This window comes from Callithrix jacchus, chromosome X (genome assembly GCF_049354715.1).
Source record: "Callithrix jacchus isolate 240 chromosome X, calJac240_pri, whole genome shotgun sequence".
Classification (NCBI taxonomy): Eukaryota; Metazoa; Chordata; class Mammalia; order Primates; family Cebidae; genus Callithrix; species Callithrix jacchus.
The window spans coordinates 107,809,733-107,820,168 of NC_133524.1; the positions used below are offsets into that span (position 1 = coordinate 107,809,733).

A 10,436-nucleotide genomic window follows, 5' to 3' on the forward strand; every position below is an offset into this window, starting at 1 on the left:
TGTCTTTGTGCTATTCATCAAACCCGTTCCCCACCAAGCTGGTGCAGCTATCTGACATTAGTGAGAAATAAACTGGTGGGGAGGAAGGATTATAAAAATAAGTTATTTAACAAGTTATTAGCTGTGCCTTCCCCCGGTACCATTTGTTCACAAAACCCTTCCCCTCCACCACAGGTGCTCCATCTTCTCCCCACCGATGCAGCAACACCTCTTAATGGAATAATTTAATCGTTGAAAAATTCACAAATGAGTCTCCAAACAGCATATGGGACCTTTAGAAGGAAGCACACCTTTCATTGTTCGGGGTTTCTACCCTAATTGAAGGGACATTTTACCCTCAGAGCCAGCAATTCACCCCAAACTTGTATATTGCCCAGGTGCATTAGCTGAGGAAAAGATGGTCATTTGTCAGGCTTTGCTTTTCTCCCTTCTGTTGAACCCCTCCCCCCAAAGAAACCCCAAACAATCAAAACCTGAAACCCAACACAACTGAAGCCCCAAATGCTAGCAAATGTAGTGACATCCTAAGAGCCAAACTATTAACATGCATCTCACAGATGGGGATAAAAGGACTCACAAAGCAAGCAGGGCTCAGCTGCTACACATTGCCACATCAATGTATTTGCAAGGAACCGGGAGGACAGGAGATAAAGACTGGTGCCTAATGGGTTTGCGAGGTTCGATTACCCCTTTTTTCCAATGTCACCATGACCTATGCTGAGCTCAGCATTGTCTCTGTCAGACAACCTGCAGTGGTAAGAGACCCCACCTCTTCAAGGCAAGTAGCAAACATTTCCCCAGGCATGCCAGTAATGCTTTGCTTTGCTTTAGGATCAAAGGTAGTATCATTCTAAATTAACATCACAGTGAAAACAAAGAAACATCAAACTCACTTTTCCAAAGGAAAATCCCAGGTAGAAGCTTAGGGAAAAAATCAGATAGAATAAGGCAGAAAAGGAAAAGAAGAGACAGAGAGACAGAGAGCAGGCTTTGCCTGGTGCTTTTCCCGTTTGACATCTGTTACATTCTGCTTGAAAATCACTCAAAAGCCCCACTCACCGGTTTTCTGCTGGTTGGGTGGAGATGCTGAGAGAAAGAAAACCAATCTCTCTGTGCCTTTGTTGTCTGAGCTCCAAGCAAGAAATTCCTGCCAGGGTGGATAGATGCCTTCTAGGTCCTAGTGCCTTGTCCAGCTTCTCCCCTGTAACTCAGGCTTAGTGAATCCCCCCAACCTCCTATGATTAATTACACGCTTTTAAAAAAATTCACAGGCTGCATTAACAGCTAGAAAGGTTTCATTTATAACTAACAGGAAATTGCAGGGTAGCAAAAAGATTGCACAGACAAAATCAGAATGCTCTAATGAGCAATGTGCTAGTCCTTTCTTTCAGAAAATTGGCAATTTCACTTGGCCAAAACCTTGGTCTAATCTGCTTGGGGGCTGGACTCAGACAGCAAAACCCAGCTTCCTAGAAATTGTAGCTCTCTTCCTTTCACTCACTTGGGAGGAAAAAGAAAATCAAATCTGCTGATTATTTAAGGCAGTTTAACTTAAGTATCCAACAATTGGGTTTTTTGTTTGTTTTAATTGTTTTTTTTTTTTTTTATGAAGTCAACAAAGTAGACTAAGAGGAAGTAGGATAGGAACAAGACAAGGGAAAAGAATTCTAGAATATTACGGAAGATAGGATTGAAAAGGACACCCCAAACCTTTCAGCCTGATGTAAGAATTTGGTTAATAAAAGGTGAATGTGGCATTTACCTTTGAGAGTTTGAAAGTTCAAACCCAACCCAACTACCTTTCTATGTGAAGGAAATGTGATGGCTACAAAATGAATACTAACAGATTTCTCCTCAAACTGCTTATTTGTCATTAACTGGCTTCTTTATATAAAATGCGTTACGAAAAATTCAAGGAAGCATCCAAGATGGGCTAATGAGATCATGCCAAACTCTAAAACAAAAGAGAAAGGTGAGAGGTTAAATGGGGTAGGGGGAGGCTACTATCTTCACAACTGAGGCTGCATGCACCAATATGTAGCAGCCTTGAACTATCATGGTTCTACTTTTGCTTGGCTCCCAGGAAGCTCAGAGATAATAGCATGCTCAGTAATTATTTTATATCTGATTCCTAGCATAATTAACCCTTCCTTTTATATAGAGCTGTTGATCTTTTATATTTAAGCATTTTTCTCCCCATGTGTTTCATTGTAAGTTGCCTCCAAGTAGGATTGAAAATATGTCTTTCTTCTGTGAAAGGTGTTGACTCAGCAAAGCCTGGAGCTGTCTGTTAGTTGGGTGGACAGCCTCAAATGTTCAACCTGCCTAGTTAAGTCCTCCCAATACCTTGCTGCTGATTTCTTGGTTACTATACAAGTACCCCAGGGGAATGCGTGTGTCTGCCCTGTTTTCTTCCATGCGTTGTTGCCTTACCTTGTGGCAATCTCATGAAAAATCAACATTATTCACGCTAGAGGCAGAAAAATTAAGGAATAAAAACAGGGAAATATGGAAATTCTAATAAGGCTAATGTTTTAAAACCTCTTCAGTAAATATGTAGCAATTAATTTTGCATCAGAACTCAAAATCATTTTATTTCTGGTGAAGATACAGCAGTGGAGGGGATAATAAAACTTAAACAAGAAGCATTTGGAATGTATTTTAGGAAATTTCCTCATAATATAGGCTTTGCAATGCTACTGTGGAAGCTGAAAAATGTCTTTATGAGACAGCCTAGGATAAATGACTTTGTTTGCTTCATATATACCAGAGAGCAGAGGGATAGGCAGAATCAATATTTCCTTGTTTGAGGTATATGGGCATTAATAGATGTTCCTTAAAACAGAAGAAAATTCTGTGATGAAAAATGATTGAAAAGTTATGCGCTGAACAAAGGTAGTTTTGCTTATCATAAAACTTGTCAGGGCCCTTAATACAAACTATAATGTGTGTCTCAAAAAGAAAAAAAAAACTGGAATACAGAGCTTCCACCTATTTTTTTGAAGCTCAGAATATTTTGGTCACCCCAGAACATGCTCTATGGGGATAAAAAACTTTTGCAAAAGTTGGACGAGATCATCTCAAAAAGGTATTTCTTCTCAAAGAGCTCTCAGCTACTCACCAAGTCCCTCTTTCTCACTTCTTCAGAGTAAGCAAGCTACTGGCAAAAGAGAAGGTCTCAGATGTGAAAAAAAGTACATCTTTCAATATGGAAGTCAACTTTGAAGGTTAAGGGAGAGTCATGGTTGAGGGCTCAATGGAGTGAAGTGATTTAAGAAAAAGAATAGCAACTCCATGTCAAAAATGTAGCAATAAGACCTTTTGATTACTTGCCATGTGCGCTGTAACACAGGCAGGACAGTGTAGGAAACATCCATCACTGCCCCTGAGGGGTTTGATGACTCATTGAGGAAAGGACTACACATCTTGCAAAAATCATGAAGGAAGCCTTAGATCTTTCTTGACATGCTGCAGTCTGGGTTAATCAAACTCAGCTTGAAGAGCAGGGTCAAGAAACTGCTCATCCATCTCTCTCTCTCTCTCTCTCTCTCTCTCTCTCTCTCTCTCACACACACACACACACACACACACACACACAACACCAAAAAATTATCAGTTTACGTTACCAATCAGAAGCACAGAGAGTAGGATCTAGGGTGGAACAGAGTAAGCAAACAGGAAATGAGGCTGGAACATAGTACAAGATTGTTTATGCATAGGGCCTTTATTGAGAAAATTGCAAAACTATTAAAAAAACGTAACAGAAGCTGTGAATAAATGCAAAGTCAGACCAGGCTCGTGGATAACAAGATGCAATGCTGCAAGGTATCAATCCTCCCCAAAGTAATCTATACATAGATTCCAATAACAGCCCCAACAGGAATTTTAGTGAAATTCAAAAAAATTACTTCAAAATTGTTGTGGAAGAATATAAAACTCTAAGAGTAGCCAAGAACATTGTTAAAAAGAGCAATCAGAAGCCAATATCTGCCCCATGAAAATTCGTTATGAAGCTGTAGTGATTAAGATGGTGTGGTGTTTGCCTGGAGGACAAAGATTAATTAAACAAAACAGATACCAGCATAAACAGCAACTTGCTATATCATAAGATAGTGGTAAAACCATGGGCTCTGGAACCAGACCACCTAGGTTCAAATTCTGATTCTATTAGCTGGGGACCTTGGGTGAGGTACTTAACCTTCCTGTGCTTCATTTCACCCATCTGTCACATGAAGACGATGATAATAACAGTAGGATTCTCAGTTGTTACGAGGAGTAAATGAGCAAATATATACATATAGTGTTTAGAACAGACCCTGGCACATAGTATGTATAAGTATTAACTTTTATTATCCCCCAAATATTAATATGCAAACTCCTTCACTTCTTCACGTCTTCACCCAAAGGTGGACTTCTCAACAAGACCAACCTAGACTACCTGATTTAAAGTTACAACCTTCTCTCTTAACCCAGCACTTCAAATTTTTTTACTCTCTTTATTTTTTCCATAACATTTATCATCTCCAACATACTATGTAATATACTTATTAATTACATACTTCCTCAATGTATAATATAAGCTTCAAGAGGGTAGGAATATTCTAGCAGCTTTAATGACAAATATAATTCACATTACCAATAGGACTACTTTTGTCTATATTTTTATTACTGCATTTTAAGTGCCCAGAACAATATCTAACATACAATAGGTTTGGGTATTTTTTGAATTGTATAAAGTAAGGAAAGCATAGAGTATTCAATAGATGGTATGAAGATAATTAACTTTCATATGGAAAAAAATTTAATTAGCTACTTCCCTTATACTATACACAAAAATAAACTCCAGATGTTTTAAAGACCTGAATAAAGAACAAAACTTTAAAATTATTAGAATGAAGCATAAAAGATTCCCTTTAAATCCTTATGGTAGAAAATAATTTCTTAAGATACAGAAAGCAGAGGTCTTATTGGAAAATATGGATAAATTTGATTTCATAAAAATTTCCAACCTCTAAAGGCAAAAGACAGCATTTAAACATTAAAAAAATAAATAACAGACTGAGAAAAGATATTTGAAACTTAACTGACAAAACATTAGTGTCCTTATATCTATATATATCACATAGATATTGATATAGTTTGGATATTTGTCTCTGCCAAGTCTCATGTTGAACTGTAGTCCCCAGTGCTGGACCTGGTGGGAGGTATTTGGATCATGGGGATGGATCCCTCATGGCTTGGTGCTGCCTTCCTGATAGTAAATTCTCCTGAGATCTGGTTCGGTCATTGAAAAGTGCATGGCACCTCCCCTCCAACACATTCATGTATGTGTGTTCTCTCTCTCTCTGTCTCGCTCTCGCTCTCACTCTCACTCTGGCTTTCACCATGTGAAGTGCCAGCTCCCACTTTGCCTTTTGTCATAATGATAAGCTTCCTGGGACCTCCCCAGAAGCTAAAGTTGGAGATATGCTTCCAGTGCGGCCTACAAAACCATGAGCTAATTAAACCTCTTTTCTTTATAAATTATCCAGTCTTGGGTATTTCTTTATAGAAATGCAAGAATGGCTGAATACAGAAAATATATATGTAAAGTTGTATGTATCTCATATATATATATATATAAAATGCACTATGAGCAGTAGCCCAAACAACTTCTTAAGAAGTCATCCTAGCTATCATCCTCCTTTCAGTCCTATTGATAAGTGGTTCACCAAACTCAGATCATGTAGGACTTTAATAGTTAACAAACAAACCCTTAATAGTGGCTACACCATTAGGATGTCCTGATCCAACATCAAGGATATGTTTACCTCACCAAATAAACATAGCTCTTAGAACCTCATTTGCAGTTACCAATCGGACATTTTCTCTATCTCAATAGCCATAAAACAGAAAACAAGTTGCTTTCATCAGTTTACCATTACTATATATCCTAAGTATACCCTCTGACATCAGTATATGCTAAGGGTCTTATTTCATAAGTTCACCAACTTTCTGGGTCTTTAGCTGAATCTAGGCACCTTGATGATCACACCATCCTAATGGACATAATACTGCTAGAACCTGGAGGGTTCATGTTACCTCTGACACTTGGCCTTTATGACTCAACAGATCCAGTGGTGCTCAAAAATATCTATAGCAGCTCAGGTTGTTATATAGAGATGGTAGCAAGCCCTAATAGGAGACTCATTTGTATAAATTTCTCCTCATCCCTCAAAAGTTTTAAAGAAAAGCCTCTTATATTGTAAAGTAGCTCTCAATTTTCTTGTGTGTTATGGGTAAGAATTTAATGCCTGACCATGGGAAACAAAATGACCCTAGAACCCAAGGTTCCCTTCGTATATGGGTCTTATTTGATCTGCCAAGACATAAAGTTGAGCATGCATAGCAGCATTTCCTTTCAAATAGAACTGATATATAAGATCAGGACTAAGCATGTCCTAAAATTTTTTGAGAAAATAGACATTTCATCTGTAGATGTCCTTGCCCAGCTACATTAGAGCTTGCTCGCTATGGCTGATGAATAAAATGGCCATGATGGTAAGGGTGTAAGATACATATAGCTGAATAACATGAGGTTCCTCTTATCAAAAAACTAGTCTAGCTATAGCCACTGCTGAGTGCCCAATCTGCCTCTAGCACACACCACTGCTGAGCTGCTAATTTGGAACCATAAGCCAGTATAACCATATGTCTATCTGATAACAGTATAACTACAACTATCATTTGGGAGGCAGATATTTTCCCTCAATGGAATAGACAACTATTTTTTATACGTGCTCACATTGCCTATCCACAAGTACCACCATCCATGGATTTACTGAATATCTTATTCATCATTACAGTATCTTTGCAACATGCATTCTAATTAAATAATTCATTTATCAGACAGAAAACAAAAAGAGAGACAATAGTCTCATATTCATGGGTTTCACAGATCTTACCATGGATGCCATCCCTCCAAAGCAGATAGCCTAATTGAATGGTGCATTACCTAACACTGAATCAGTTACAGCCTTAACTAGGAGAAGTTGAAGTACTGTTCTATGGATATAGTTGTGCTCTGAACTGGCAACCAATATCTCTCTTATAGCCAGGCTACCAAATAGTGGAAATAGAGATGGCATCAATCATTATTACACCTAATGACCCACTCACAAAAAGTTACTTCACTCCCTGCAACCTTGGACTTGGTGTGGTTATAATTTTTAATTCCAAAGGTAATAGTATTTCCACCACTGGAAAGTTACAGCAATACAATACAGGCAAACTATCAAAGGCTCAGTTTTTCTTGAAATAAAAATTGGGATTATGCTATAGGGTAAATAAACAAACAAACAAAAAACCCAAACAGGCAAGCAAAACAAAAACAAAAATCCCTGGTGAATATGGAATACATAGTGGAGAAAGAAAGTTATAAATGCCACTACAACCATATGAACAAATTAACTCAAAACGAATCAAAGACCTAAATGTAAGAACTAAAAACTAAAATTCTTAAAAGGAAACATGGGTGTAAATCTTTGTGACTGACCTCGGATTAGGCAATGGTATTTTTAGATATAATAGCTAAAGCACAAAGAATTAAAGAAAATATATTGGATTTTATCAAAATTTAAAGCTTTTGAGCATCAAAGGACACCATGAATACAAGAAAAAGACAACATTCATAATAGAAGAAAATATTGGCAAATCATATGTTTAATAAAGGACTTATATCCAGAATGTATAAAGAGCTTTTGCAACTCAACAATAACAAGACAACCCAATTTGAAAATGGGCAAAGGATTTGAATAGATATTTCTCTAAAGAAGATATAGAGGTGCCTATTAAGCACATGAAAAGACATTCAATTCCATTAACCATTAGGGTAATGCAAATCAAAACCATAGTTAGACATTATTTCATAGCTACCAGGATGACTAATTTAAAAAAAATACAGACGACAACTACAAGCATTGATGGGAATGGGCAGAAATTGAACCCTCATTACTGGTGAGAATATAAACTAACACAGCCACCTTGGAAAATGGTTTGGCAGTTTCTCAAAAGGTTAAACACAGAGTTACAACATAGCTCAGTAATTTTACACTTAATTCTGCATAATCAAGAGAAACGCAAACATATGTCCACGTAAAAACTTGTATCTAAATGTTCATAGCAGTGTTATGCATAGTAGCCAAAAAGTGGAAACAACTGTCCATCCACTGATGAACAGGTAAACAAATTATGGTATATCCCTACAATGGAATATTAGTTAGCAATAAAAAGGAATAAACTACTGATATATATTACAACATAGATGAGCCTTAAAAACATTATGCGAAGTGAAGGAAGCCAGGCACAAAAGGCCACACATTATATGACTCTATTTATATGAAATGTCTAAAACAGGCAAATCTATAGAGACAGAAAGTACATTAGTGGTTGTCTTGGACTGGGAGTAGGAAGAAAGAAGTGACTGCTAATGGGCATGAATTTCTCGGGGGTTGTTGAAATGTTCTGTAATTATATAGTAGTTAGTGATGGCTGCACTACCTTGTAAAATAGACTCAAATCCACCGAATTGTGCATTTTAAAGGAGTGAGTTGTATGGTATGTGAATTATATCTCAATAGAAAAACTATTCATAAAAATGTATACATAAACTTTTAGAGCAACTCTGTTCATAATCTGCAAAAATAAAAACTGTCTAAGTGTCCTTCAACAGCTCAAATAAACGTATAAACTCTCTGAGCTACATCCACACAATAGAATACTACTTAGCAATAACGTCAATGAACTACTGTTAAACACAACAACTTGGATAACTCAAATTTCTTATGCTAAGTGAAAGACGTCAGCCTCGATAGACTGCATAGTGTAGGATTCCATTAATATGGCATTCTAGAAAGAAAAACAATAGGGACAAAGAACATAGCAGTGTGTGCCAGAGGTTAGGTGTAGGGGGAAGGTGAGACTACAAAAGGATAGCACAAGGGAGGTTTTAGGGTTACGAAGTGTATTTGATTCTAATTGTGGTCAAAACAAATTCTAATCATGCTGGTAACACAAATCTGCACATATATTAAAATTCATACAACTATACACCAAAAAGTCAATTTTATTGCATGTTAATTTAAAAATGAAATGTTCAAATATGGCAAATTTTTATGATTGGGTAAACTCAATGGTAGGTATATGGGTGGTCCATCTAGTTTTCTCTGTACATTTTTTAACTTTTCATTTTTAAATAATTCTAGATTTACAAAAAGTGGAAAAATAGTACAGAAGCCTATGTACCCTTCACCCGATTTCCTTCAATGGTTGCAAATTAGATAACTGTAGTACAATATCAGAATCAGGAATTTGACATTGGTAAAATATATATAATTTAATATATATATTAAGTGGAATTGCCACCACAATCAAAATATAGAACTATATCATCACCACAAGGATCGATATTGCTACCTCTTATTAGTCATACCCAATACTCCATCCCTTCATCATTCCTAACACCTGGCAACCACTGATCTGCTTTCCATCTCTGTAACTTTATCATCTTGAGAAAGGTATGTAAATGAAATCATACAACCTGAAACCTCTTGAGATTAGCTTTTTTTCACTCAGCATGTTCTTGAGACAAATCCTAGTTGTTATGTATCATAAATGTACACATTTTTATTGTTGAGTAGCATTTCAGCAGTAAAGGATATACCACTGTTTGTTTACACATTCACCAACTGAGGGACATTTTGGTGGTTTTCAGTTTTGGTCTACTACAAACAAAGCTCTGTGAACGGTGGTATATAAGTTTCTGTGCAACCATCAGTCTTCATTTCTCTGGAAATGAAAAGCCTAAGATTGCAATTACTGGGTCATAGGGTAATTGCAATATGTAGTTTTTAAGAAACTGCCAAACTGTTTTCCAGAGTGGCTGTGAGATTTTACATTCCCACCAGCAATGTATGAGATTCAGTTTCTCTGCATCCTCACTAGCATCATCTGTCATTTTTTTTTTCTTTAGCCAATCTAATAAATGTGCAGTAATATCTTTTGTGGATTAAGTTTGCATATTCCTAATGTCTTATGATATTGAACATATTTTCATGTGCTTATTTGTTAATTATATATTTTATTTGGTGAGATGACTCTGCTTTTACCTATTTTCTTGTGCAGGGGCCATGCTAATCTTGTCCATATCATTCCAATTTTAGTATGCGTGCTGCTGAAGCAAGTAGACCTCTTACCCATTTTGTAATGGGAGTGTTTATTTTTTTTTAATTTTGAGTTTTGAGAATTCACTATGTATTCTTCATATGAGTCCTTTGTCAGATATGTTGTTTGTAAACATAGCTTATTTTATCATCCTCTTCAAACAGTCTTTCACAGAATTAAAGTTGTTAATTTATTCATTTTTTCCTTTATGGATTGTGCTTTTGTTGTCATACCTA

At 36.6% G+C, this 10,436-nt stretch overlaps 1 protein-coding gene and 1 non-coding gene across 12 annotated transcripts in view; both read right to left on the reverse strand.

Annotated features, from left to right (window-relative positions):
- Positions 1 to 1,114, reverse strand: part of DCX (doublecortin) — a 121,717-nt gene extending 120,603 nt beyond the window's left edge. For 6 of the 11 annotated variants that reach the window (XM_008989781.4, XM_002763166.6, XM_035287718.3 and 3 more), the window contains exon 1: positions 1,060 to 1,114. The gene's annotated coding sequence lies outside the window, so the exon portion shown is untranslated. Of the gene's footprint in view, positions 1 to 893 lie in introns of all 11 variants that reach the window. The other 5 variants (XM_078363108.1, XM_078363106.1, XM_078363109.1 and 2 more) reach the window with 1 other exon arrangement.
- Positions 1,115 to 10,116: 9,002 nt separating this feature from the next.
- LOC118150780 (U6 spliceosomal RNA) lies at positions 10,117 to 10,219 on the reverse strand. Its single transcript, XR_004738920.1, has one exon. It is a non-coding gene; the product is annotated as a U6 spliceosomal RNA (small nuclear RNA).
- Positions 10,220 to 10,436: the final 217 nt, after the last annotated feature.